The sequence below is a fragment of the Coloeus monedula genome, assembly GCF_965178545.1.
Source record: "Coloeus monedula genome assembly, chromosome: 26".
NCBI lineage: Eukaryota > Metazoa > Chordata > Aves > Passeriformes > Corvidae > Coloeus > Coloeus monedula.
In genome coordinates this window covers 2,762,184-2,774,558 of record NC_138806.1, presented here as the reverse complement: position 1 = coordinate 2,774,558, position 12,375 = coordinate 2,762,184, and positions in this window count along the sequence as shown.

Sequence of the window (12,375 nt, the reverse complement as noted above, 5' to 3'; positions counted from 1 at the left end):
GGTGATGTTCACTTTGGTCATTTCTGAGTGGTTTGTTTGTGGCAAAGCTGTCAATAAAGGGGCACCGCTCTTGTGCTTCTTGCCCACATGCCCAAGGACTGCCATGTGAGGGGACATGACAACTTCCAGACATCGTTTCCTTCTTCCCCTCTGCTCTTTCTTACCATCTGTTCTCTGTGTCTCCCCAGGCCAGTGTATTGGGGATATTTTGCTCTCTCCCTCTGCGTGGCAGGCAGATGTGCACCCTGCAGGAGCTCCACTGCATCTTAGTGGCTGCCGCTGGTGGTCTCTGTGAGCCACCTCCTTTTCTTCCTTAGACTCATTAAAGTTGTTGTGCACTCATGCCTTGGCATCCAATTTCTCCTTTGTTCTGTGGCAACTGAACAGATTGTTTTGTTCCAGTCCTCATGTACAAGGTTAAACAAGGCAGAGGGTGAGAATCCCTGCAGTGGATTTTTCCTCTGTGTTCTTTCCCTTGGAGTTAATGAAAACATCCTTGACTGCTGCACAAACAGAAGCCACCAGTGAAACCACAAGTTCAAAGGGTGGCAGCAGTGGGGGTGGGATACAAAAATTCCTTTGCCTTCAGCCTTGAGTAATGCTCTAATCTATGTCATTCCCCAGATATCCATGGTCTTCTGCATGCAGGAAAGGAACTCTTCAAGACGTTGCTGGGTTCAGGTACAGAATGTCCCATGAAGCCTGTGAGGTTCCACACATGCTCCTCCTGCCCTCACTTTAGGGCAGAGACATGATCTTTCTCCATCTTACTGGCCCCTGTGCACATCTTGCTATGTCCAGAAACCAAGGCTTCACCTGCTCCTGCTGAGACCCAAGCACTGGTCTCAGTTGCCAGCACCCAAATCATCCCCAGTTCCTCTTCATGGTCAGCCCCTCTGTGTGGGTCCTTGTGCTGAGACGGTCTTGGTGCTCTTGGTAGATCCCATTTGTGATGAGGTCCTCCCCAAGCGTCCTGTTCTCCAGGGAGAAACAGCCACACTACTTCAGTCTTCCCTCATAGCACAGGTTCCCCAACTCTCTGCTTTTCTTTGACACATACAATGGGGTGGGAGCGGATCAGCAGAGGCCACATCAGGGGACTTGAATTAAGTGATGCCTTTTTTGGTGCAGAAGGGCCAGTCAGCAGGAGAACCACCTGGGTGAAGAGCACCACAAACCCAATGTCCACATGACCACAGCTTGCAGGAAGCCATGGTTTTCCTGGTGACAAGGAAAGTCTCCATCAGCATTGACGCAGCAGTGGAGATGTACCAGATCTTCACAAAGGAAACACAATGACAAAGAACAAATGCAGTAAGGTCTGGAGGTACTGATTGCTCCATGCAGGGGCAATGAGAAGGCCATTCCCCACTAGGGTTAGAAGATACATGGAAAAGAAAAGGTTCACTGTATGTGTGGTAATTCCTGGTTGCACTGACTTTTGTTTGTCTCATTCTTAATTGTCTAACTCAAATGCCCAAGACTCCTGATAGCTGCACAGTAACAGAATCACGAAAACACCTTCAAGATCATCGAGTCCAACTGTAAACCCAACACTTCCCACTCTAGCACTAGCCGGTGTGTCCTTGTGCCACATCTACAATTGTTTGAAATCACCTTCAGGAGTAGTGAATCAACCACCTCCCTCAACAGCTTGTTCCAGTACTTTCCAGTCCTTTCAGGGATTAATTTTTCCCTGATATCCAATTTAAACCTCCCCTGGTACAACTTGAGGCCAATTCCTCTTGTCCTATCACTTGGAAGCAGAGACTGACACCCATGTCACTAGAGCCTCCTTCCAGGTACTGGTGGTGAGTAATAAAGTTTCCCCCTGGACTCCTTTTCTCCAGGCTAAATAATTACAGTTCTCTCTACAAGGTAGATCATAGGTGGAGGTTTTATCACATGTCATTGGGAAGAGGAGAGAATGCTGGGTGAGATGTGACATGGTCTGTGCCCAAGGGAGCTAAAGTTATGGTGGGACACCAACTGAGCTGAGCATTCCTCTGCAGCAATTAATTCATTCATGAAAACATGTAATTAATTTACTATATTGTTGAGTGAAAGACTCACAGCTGTTGCTTTGTCTTCAGGGAAACAAGCTCGATGTGGGAATGGATGGATATCTGTCCCTTCTGGGTTTGACATATTCCTGAGGCAAGGCCAGCTCACCTTTACAGACAGCACCAAAGATGCTCCATAGGGAGCATAGGGACCTTGATGGACTTTGAGACCTGGGCCTGTGCAAAACTCATGAAGTCCAAGAAGATCATGTGAAAGGTTCTGCACCTGGGTTCAGGGCAGGACCAAGGAAAAATACAGCATGGGTGGGGAATGGATTGAGATCTACCTTGCAGAGAAGGACTCTGGGTTTTGGTGCAGAAGAAGCTTGACATGACCAGGCAATGTGTGCTTGCAGCCCAAAAATCCAACCATATCCTGGGTTGCATCGAAAGAAATATGAGCAGCAGGCTGAGGGAAGATATTCTCCCCCTCTAGTTTCCTCTCATGAGACCCCATCTGGAATAGTGCTTCCAGCTCCAGGACCCTCAACATAAAAGGCCCATAGGAAGGATATGGACCTGCTGGAAAGGGTCCAGAAGAGGCCATGAAGATGATGAGAAGGCTGGAACACTTCTGCTACAGATTAAGAGAGTTGGGGTTGTTCATCCCAGAAAAGAAAAGGCTCTGAAGAGACTTTATAGCACCTTCCAATACCTAAAGAAAGCCAGGGGGACTCTTTACAAGAGCATGTAGTGATAAGATAAAGTGGAATGGCTTTAAACTGAAAAAAGTAGTTTTAAATTAAATATTAGGAAGAAATTATTTACTGTGATGGTGGTAAGGCACTGGAAGAGGTTGTCCAGAGAAGCTGTGGCTGCCCCTTCCCTGAAAGTGTTCAAGGCCACGTTGGACAGAGCTTGGAACAACCTGGTCTAGTGGAAGCTGCCTCTGCCCACAGCAGGGGGTTGGAACTAGGTTATATTTAAGGTCCTTTCAAACACAAACCATTCTATGAAAATATTTTATCTTATCACAGCTGAAATGGTAAATGTAATACCGTGCTGGGGCTCAGGAGAGTAACAAACACATGGTGGATTTTCTCTTATCACCTCTTCCTTTTCCCTGAGGCAAAAACCTCAGTCTATCACAGGAAAGGGATCATTGTACCATGCCGCTCCTCTGAGCTCCCAGCTCTCCTGTAGCCTGGAGCTCATGGGGAACAGCCTTTGGTGCTTGAACCTCAGAAATTTGGGACTACAAAGACAGTTGAGATTTTCTGCACTGTCCTTTCTGGGAAACATGGAAAGTGGTTGGGCTGGGAGAGAGGGACAGTGAGGGATGGAAGGTTGGGGAAAAAAGCTGACGCTGGTCGCCAGGTAGACAAGTACAAGGGCCAATTGATATCACTGCCCACAGTCCTCTGAGGAGAAAAACAGTAGGAGATGGAGACTGTTCCTGCTGGAACAGATAGGAAGCAGAAAAAAACCGTTGAATATTCTCAAGAAAAATGGTATTTCTAGTCATGCTTAAAGATTCAGAAGAAATACTCCAAAAATACAGCCATCCAATGTCCTTGGTAGGTCCTTCAGGAAATGAAACATGTGGAGGTTATTATGTGGTTTCCTTAATGTTAGTATCATCAGATGATGTCTGGATGAGGTCCCATGACAATAACCAGGGTTCAGCAAAGTCCAGCAATCACCACATGGGCTCACAGAGATGAGACAGGTCCAGGTCAAGTTGGGAAGTTACCTGTGTATCAAAGCCCAAATTCAGAGCAGTGGGGTCCTGGCCAGATACAGGCACAGATGTGTGACAGCTGGAGATCTAACTCAGATCACAAGCATTAGGACCTAATCATGAAAGCTGCTTCAAGAGGAAGAGGAGTTGGTTCTGGCTGAAACCTGCCAGCAGAACCACCTGGCAAAGATCTCAGCAAGGCCACCAAAAGGTAGGGAGAAACACTCCCAGCAGAAGCCCACCTGAACATAACACTGAGTGTTGATCAGAGAGTGATGAAGGAAGTAAAAGAAAAAATGTGTCAAGTCACATGTAGACCTTGGGCATGTATACAAAATGCACAAGAGCAGGGTCGATTTTCAGCCACCAGAGGAGTCCAGAGGAATGACACAGGTACAAATCATCTGCCAGCATGGGATGCCAACAGCCCTTGATCTAAACCTTCTTTATCCGCTGATGTCCTTCTGCCCTAAAATCCTTGATGCTCTCATCCTGGCACTTTGAGAAATGACCCTACACATAGGAAAGCATGCGGAATTAGCCAGGAAATGAAAAGGCTGCAGTGCAGGAAACCAGGACACAGCCCCTGCCATTAGCTGGGATGGTGCACATTTGCCATGAGCTGGTCACAAAATTATTACTTCCACCAAGCTGCTACTGGGCCCGAGGCAGTGCAGGACTGCTATAAAAGGCAGCCCAAGTCTCTGCTCTCGCACCCACTTCTCTCACCTCCTCCTCCTCAGGAATCAGGTGAGTGGGAAGCCTCCAATCCTTCTCCTCCTGCTTCCAGACCAGCTCTTTCCTGGCTGGAGGTCTCAGCTGATCGGGGCTGTCAGAGCCCAGGGCTGGCAGCTGCTTCTGCTGGGAGAAGGCAGGGGGGAGAAGATCTTGTGCAGAGAGAGGCTGGGACTTGGCTGAGGTGGCTCCTGGGCTTTGAGGTGGGCAGTGCAGTGTGGGCCAGGAGGTGCCTTGGCTGCAGGGTGCTTGGGGGCAGTGCTGCTTCTCAAGCGTCCTAACATTCTGCTTCTCCCTGCCCTCTGTGCCAGGTGCACCTGTGACCCTGAGCCATGTCCTGCTGCCAGCCCTGCAACCCTTGCTGCCAGCCCTGCGGCCCCTGCCCGCTGGCCAACAGCTGCAATGAGTGCTGTGTCAGGCAGTGCCAGAGCTCCACCGTGGCCATCCAGCCCTCCCCAGTGGTGGTGACCCTGCCCGGGCCCATCCTCAGCTCCTTCCCACAGAACACCGTGGTGGGATCCTCCACCTCCGCTGCTGTTGGCAGCATCCTCAGCTCTGGCGGAGTGCCCATCAGCTCTGGCGGCTTTGACATCTCCTGCATCACCAACTGCTATGGTGGCAACAGATGTCGTCCCTGCTAAATCTGCTGGCAACGTCCTTGGGCAAGAACCTCCACGACCTCAGAACATGATTCTGGCAGAACATGATTCTGGGCAGGAGATAGAGCTTCAGGACATTGTATTTACAGCTTCAGGATGATGTTTCTTTACCCTACTATTCCATCTTGTTTCTGTGCTGTGTTTTCCCAGGCCAGCCTAGCGGGACATGTTGCCCTCTCTCTTAGGGCAGGCAGATGGACAGCCAGCAGGAGCTCCACTGCATCTTAGTGACTGCTCCTGGTGCTCTCTCTGTGTGCCATGTCCTTTTCTTTAGACTCAATAAAGTACTTTTGCATCCAAACCTGGGCCTCTGAGTCATCCTTAATTTTCCAGCAAATCTTCCATACTGGTTAGGTAAAAAGGTGAAGGAAGCAGAGGACTCGACTCCCTCAAAGCTGACAAAGCCATCCCTGGCTACTCAACAGCCAAAGGTCATCAGGAAGACCATGGCTCCAAAGTTTTGCAACAATTGTGAAGGGAAACAGCAATGTCTGGGGACGGCCTACAACCTCACCTCTTCCTTCTCCTCCCCTGCGTTACCTGGTCTACAGTCCATGGCCTGCACACAGGAGCATGGGCCCTCAGCACAGGCAGAACCCAGCTGGTATCTAGACATGCAGGGCTGAGGTAATTCACAAGTTTGCTATTGGCCATATTCAAGCTAATGCAGTGGTAAATGACTTTCAGCTGAATTTGTGCAAATGTCTTATGGCTTTTTTATAAATTTGTAGCATTCCTTGCATGTATGAATGTATGTAATCTGTCCAGTGAGCTCCTCCTGGATGAGGCCTTTGATCAAACCAGTGCCCACTGCTGCTGTGCTAACCTTTGATCGACTGTCCATGCCCACTTTGTAACCTCATTCCTGTGTTTGCACGGTAATGTGTTGTGCTTGTCTCCAGGAGATAGAACAAGGACGTTTGTTCCAAAAATGGGCTGCCTACCTCAGTAGGCCCCTTGTCCAGCCACAGCTTGTTTTTTCTCACAGTGCCTTCTCACCAGCAGTCCTTGGTTGGCTCCATGCCTATCTGGCTATTGGTGTTTGAGACACCTTATCATCTGGGCTTCTGCATCACCTGTGGCTCAAACATCGATACGGATTTGGACTGAAAAGGGAGAAGGAGAGAGAGAGAAAGGGGAAAACTATATAAGCTATCTATGAGTTTGGGGGGTAATCTTTTTGTAATTCCCCCACATTTTAATATACCATTTGATTACAAAAATAAAAGGCAAAAAGGTTAACAATCAGAAGGAAGGGTGCAACCTCTTATTAAGAACTTCAATTGCTCTTGGTGACCATCCAAATACAATTTCCCAACAATGGCGTTCCCTGCCTTTCTTTGGTCACTCCAACACCCGGTGGATTTTTCTACATCAGGATGAATGGTAATCAAAGTTTTCTGTCCATTTTCCTGAGCTTCCTTCCATAGCAGTTTTCACATGCAAGTGAGATTAATTCGGTAGGAATAGGCTGCACATCTTAAGTCAGTATATAATTAAATCATAACAATTGGTAAGATATAAGAGGAGCCAAATAACTAAAATCACATCCCAAAATGTCAACAAAGTTACAAACACAAATATTAGGTTACTTGTATGGACAATAATGTTGTCTACAAATACAAAATCATAAGAGGTTCTCGCACAGGCACATCCATCCCATCAGGCCCATACTTTGTGCTCTAGGGACTAGAGTGCATCTCCATTGGGATTTAATCCTGACACAATGACTGGGTATATGGTATAAACTGAAGCACCATGTATTGTTGCAACAAAAGCTGTGGGTTTACGGTTAGTGAGGTCATAAATGAAAAATAAATAGTTGCTACTATTACCTAGTTGCTAGCAGTGGAATTCCTTTTCAAATGTAGTTGTATTATCCCGGCTTACCTTTTGAATGTCACCGTCCTTCGTAATTGCTGCCACACTAAATTGCACCCAGAAGAGAGAAGCACGTGTGGTGCAGAATGCATATGGTTACCATACTGATTAGCATAAACGAAAGAAATGAGGGTCTCAACCCTGTGGATCGAGCTTGTTGATGTGTGAACCAAATTTGGTTCCTGCTGGCAATGATTTCTCCCACAAAAATGATAAGCAGTCCTTTGATGATTAACTCAGCCTTCAGTGGGATGTGCTGGCACGACTCCCGGTAACATTCCTGGAAAGATAAAACACTACATGTCTTGGCAGAGTTGGCCCAGACACGTTACCCCTTAGCTGCTCAAGGTGTATAACAGCTTGAAGTAATGACAAAAGTACCTTTTCCCACTCAGAGTATCTCTCTTCCATCTCTTTAAATACAGTTGAGTTGAGTAATAAGGATCTTTTTGGTCCATCAGGGCCAGTTTGGCCTTGACATTCCTCAGATGTAATCTCAACTTCTAGTTCATGAACTGTTTGCCACACTACTGTTGCTGTTTTGCCCACTTTTTCAGAGGGGGTGGTGGTGGTGGTGTCTCCTGCAATTAGAATATTACATAATTACATGTCCAGAGGAAGTGAGATTGTCTGTAAAAGTTTGGCAAGGACAGCCTGTACAGTTGTGGGGGAATCTTTTTGCCTGTGTGAGTGTCTGATAAAGGTGTATTGTCCTTCCTTCCAGACAAGTGCAAACTGAGCCTTGTCATATTCCTGGCAGGGAACTATAAAAAAATATATCTTTTACATCCAGGGTTGCTGTACACAAGTGGGAGGCTCTCTACATCTGAGTTACCAATTCTGCAGAATTCAGCACATCAGCAGTTAAAGGCACACTATTGGCACTCAGTTGGCTGTAAAAAACTAAGATACAACTCTCTTCAGCTCTTTCAGGAGCCAGAAAGGAGAATTAGAAAGGAGTGTGAGTGAGTCTTTTCTCCAGGTCAGTTACCACCCCATCAATGCCCAAGCACGTGGGCAAGGAGGGAGAATCTGCTGCTACTGCAGAGTTTTGTCCTTCACTTCACCTCACATGGGTGAGTCTCTGCTCGTAAGAGCGGCCATTGAACTGAGACCTTTACAACACCCAACCTCACTGGGAGGGACCCTCACCATCTGCTTGGGTGCCTCAGGGGAAGCCCGTGATCCTGACCCCCTCCAGAGGGAGCCTCTCCCAGCTGCTTGAGGGAGCCCCACTCCCACTGCCATCCCCAGGACATCACATGGGAGACGTGACAGCCAGGGGAAAACCCAAAACAACCCCTCCCTCCACCTTCTCTCTCCTTCCAAGACTGCCCAGCCCCTGCTGTTTTCTGCTGCGGCTTTGGGGGTTTTTGCTGCATTTTAATTCGACACCCCATGTCTGCCCAGACCCCTGCTGCTCCTGCCACAGCTTTGGGGTTTTTTGCTATGCTTTCTTTGCCACCCCAGGTGTGCTTGCCTCAGCTGTTCCAGCCTGCCACTCCAACGTTCCTGCTACAGCCCATTTTGCAACCCGGAATGGCACTGAGACCGGCTGAGTTTTGCAAAGGGAGCCACCTCCCCGCTCCCCCATCGCCTGAGCCGCCATTGCCACGTGCAGTGAGGCGGCGAGCTCGCGCCACAGCGCCCCCTGCAGGCGCGGGGGAACCATCGCACCTGCCCTGCTCACCGGGAGCCACCAGCGCCCCTGCCGGCCGTGAGCGGAACTGCACCGAGGGGAAAGGGCCGGCGGCCGGGAGCGGCTGGCACCGGGTGTCTGCTTCTGTTTGTTGCTGCTGCCGTTGTGGTTTGTTTGCCTTGTTATATATACTAGCACAGAACTGTTATTCCTTTTCCCATATCTTTGCCTGTAAGCCCCTTAATTTCAAAGTTATAATAATTTGGAGGGAAGGTTGTCATATTTCCCATCCCAGGAAGGTTCCCGCCTTCCTTGGCAGACACCTGTCTTTTAAACCAAGACAATATGGGGTAAAGAGAAGTGAGAGAGAGACATTAGAAAAAGAAAGGAAGACAGTTCACCAGTCCTGGCTCCAGCACTGATTCAGTGGATGGAGTATCCAGCCAGAACAAAGATATTTGTCCCAGAAAAGTGCTGTCCTATGTCCACATGGCCCCTTCTCCAGCCACATCCCGTTTGTTCTCACAGCATCTGTCTCGGTTTTGAAAGACAGGTGTCTGCTAAGGAAGGCAGAAGCCCCCCTTGAAGTGGCAGATATAACCCTTTTTCCCTCCAAGTTATTATATTTTGAAATCAAGGGCCTTTAGGCAGAGATGTGGGAAATAGGAATAACAGTTCTTTACTATATATATATATATATATATATATATGTATATGTATATGTATATAACCAGTCAAACAAAACAACAACAACTGTGACAGTAACAGCACACACAAACCCAGTGCCAGCCTTCTCGGCTGTCAGGCTATTTCCCCTCGGGTGCAGTTCCGCTCGCAGCCGGCAGGGGCGCTGGCGGCTCCCGGTGAGCAGGGCAGGTGCGATGGTTCCCCCGCGGCTGCAGGGGGCGCTCCGGAGCGAGCTCGGGGAGCACGCGGCACCGGTGCCCCGGGATCCCGGGAAGGGATGGGACAAAGGCTTCACAAACTGCTGGGCAGCCGATCCCGGACTCTCAGGAACAGCAGGCTGGAAACGGCAGGCAGGAGCGGCAGGCTAGAGCGGCAGGCTAGAGCGGCAGGGACGAACGCAAATCCCGGGTGGCAGGCGAGATGTATCCAGATGGGAGAACCCCACGGATGCCCAGGCAGGCAGGGCGAGCAGGGCTACAGCGTAGCAAAAGCTCGAAGCAGCAGCAGCGGGGCAGGGCAGCCACAGCTCGGCCTCCAGCAGGGCAGGGAAAGCGGCTTTTGGGGTCCCGGCGTTGTTTCCAGCAGGAAGAGAAGAACAGCCAAAAAGAAAGAAGCAGCAGCTCCTTTCTCTGCAGCTTCTCTCTCCGGACGCTCAGAGCGAACTGCCCCCACACCCAGGTGTAGACAAGAAAGTAGCCAGGCCCGCCCCACTCCCTTTTTGTCTTTCTTAAGTACAGCTATTTGTCCCCTAGCAACATGCATATGGGAGAAAATTCCTTTAACAGAAAAAAAAAAACAAAAAACCAAAACCCTAAGACTAAACTAAAACCCCAACAGCATCTTCTTACCAAGAATACCCAGGTGGCTCTGCAGCCATCTGGCTGTGGGTTTGAGACATGCACGAGGATCCCTCGTCTTCTATGCTCCTACACCAGTGCCCAGTGAGATGGACACAGATGCTGTCTGTGCCGTGAACGCTGGGCAGGAAGAGCATGGGGGGAACCTCACAAGGTCCATAGGGTGTTGTGTGCCTGAGTTGTTATTTTGAGCACAACTGTGCTTCAGGAGTTCCTGAAGATGCTGTGAGAAAAACCAGGATGTGGCTGGAAAAGGGGCCATACAGAGGCAGGACAGCACTTTTCTGGGGCAACCAACCTTGCTGTAGTTCCTGGAGAGAAGCACAACATGGGACAGCACAAGGACAGGAATGAGGACACAAAGTGGGCATGGACTGTAAGGGGGGACCAAGGCCACAAAAGACCCCTGAAGCCTCCGACCCATTTCCAGAAAGGTCTGAAAGAACAGACTGCATGAGAACTCATTTGCATAGAAAGCAAGAAACCTATCTTTGGGGCAGAGAAACCTATCCATGAAAAGGTATACCCCCAAGTCAGGGCAGTGCCCTTAGGACCTTGGACATCCTGTGGACTGGACTGGTACAGCTGGATGGATGCTGCAACCAGGACTGACATCTTACTCACTGGATTGATGCTGGTACCAGGACTTCTTTTTCTCTCTGGTTCTCTCTCTTTCCCTCTTTTCCCCTCTTTTTCTTTCTCTCTTTCCCTCATTAATTTATCGCTCCCTCTTTAATTTCTCTCTTCCCTTTCACCAAGCCCCTTAATCCAAAACACACTGCCATGTGCTTATATAGTAGGTCTGGGACTACTATAACACACTAATTTCCATACCAAGTGTGTAATTTACTAATAAAACTTTCTGATTTTATTCAGACTCTCTGACTTTTGCCATTCCTTTTCACTGTGAGCATTTATGAACCTTGAGTGTTTTCTACACCTTAAAGGTGGGACCCCATGGTCTGCATAACTTAATTGGCAGATGCTAATCCCAGCTTCTGCATCACCTCAGCCCTGCATGTCTGGACAGCAACTGAGTCCTGCCAGGTGCTGAAGGATTCTATGAGCTACCTATCTTATCTGCCTTTGACCACATGTGCTGCTCATGGACTCTAGACCGGGTAGTGAAGGGAGGAGAAGGAGGAGATGAGGCTGTGGACTGTTCCCAGACATTGCTGTTTCCCTTTCTCATTCCTGCAACTCTTTGGACCATCTTTTCCCTGTTTGCCAGTGGCTGTGGAGTAGCCAGGGATGTTCTTCATCAGCTCCAATGGAAAAGGCAAAAGTAAAATCCACTAGAGGGAGTCCCACGCTCTGTCCCTCCACCTTCTACTCTGAGAAGGCTGAAAGAGATGCCATGGAAAGAAGGAGGACTTAAATGCCAAGGCTTGGATGCACAACTTTAATGAATGTAAGGTAGAAATAGAGGTGGCTCACAGAGAGCACCAGGAGCAGCCACTAAGATGCAATGGAGTTCCTGCAGGGTCACCATCCACCTGCCCTAAAGAGGGAGGGGAGGGCAATACGTCCCCCTAGGCTGGCCGGGGGAGACACAGAGAGTAAAGGAAAGACAAAAAAAAGTAGAAGGGAACAATGGTTCAGGCACTAAATACAATGTCCCAAAGCTCTATCTCCTGCCCAGAACCAGGTTCTGAGGTCTTGGAAGTTCTTGCCTAAAGATGTTGCCAGCAGATTTAGCAGGGACGACATCTGCTGCCACCATAGCGGCTGGTGATGCAGGAGAGGTCAAAACCGCCAGAGTTGATGGGCACTCCGCCAGAGCTGAGGATGCTGCCAACAGCAGCGGAGGTGGAGGATCCCACCACGGTGTTCTGTGGGAAGGAGCTGAGGATGGGCCCGGGCAGGGTCACCACAACTGCGGAGGGCTGGATGGCCACGGTGGAGCTCTGGCACTGCCTGACACAGCACTCATTGCAGCTGTTGGCCAGCGGGCAGGGGCCGCAGGGCTGGCAGCAAGGGTTGCAGGACATGGCTCGGGGTCACAGGTGCACCTGGCACAGAGGGCAGGGAGAAGCAGAATGTTAGGACGCTTGAGAAGCAGCACTGCCCCCAAGCACCCTGCAGCCAAGGCTCCTCCTGGCCCACACTGCACTGCCCACCTCAAAGCCCAGGAGCCACCTCAGCCAAGTCCCAGCCTCTCTCTGCACAAGAT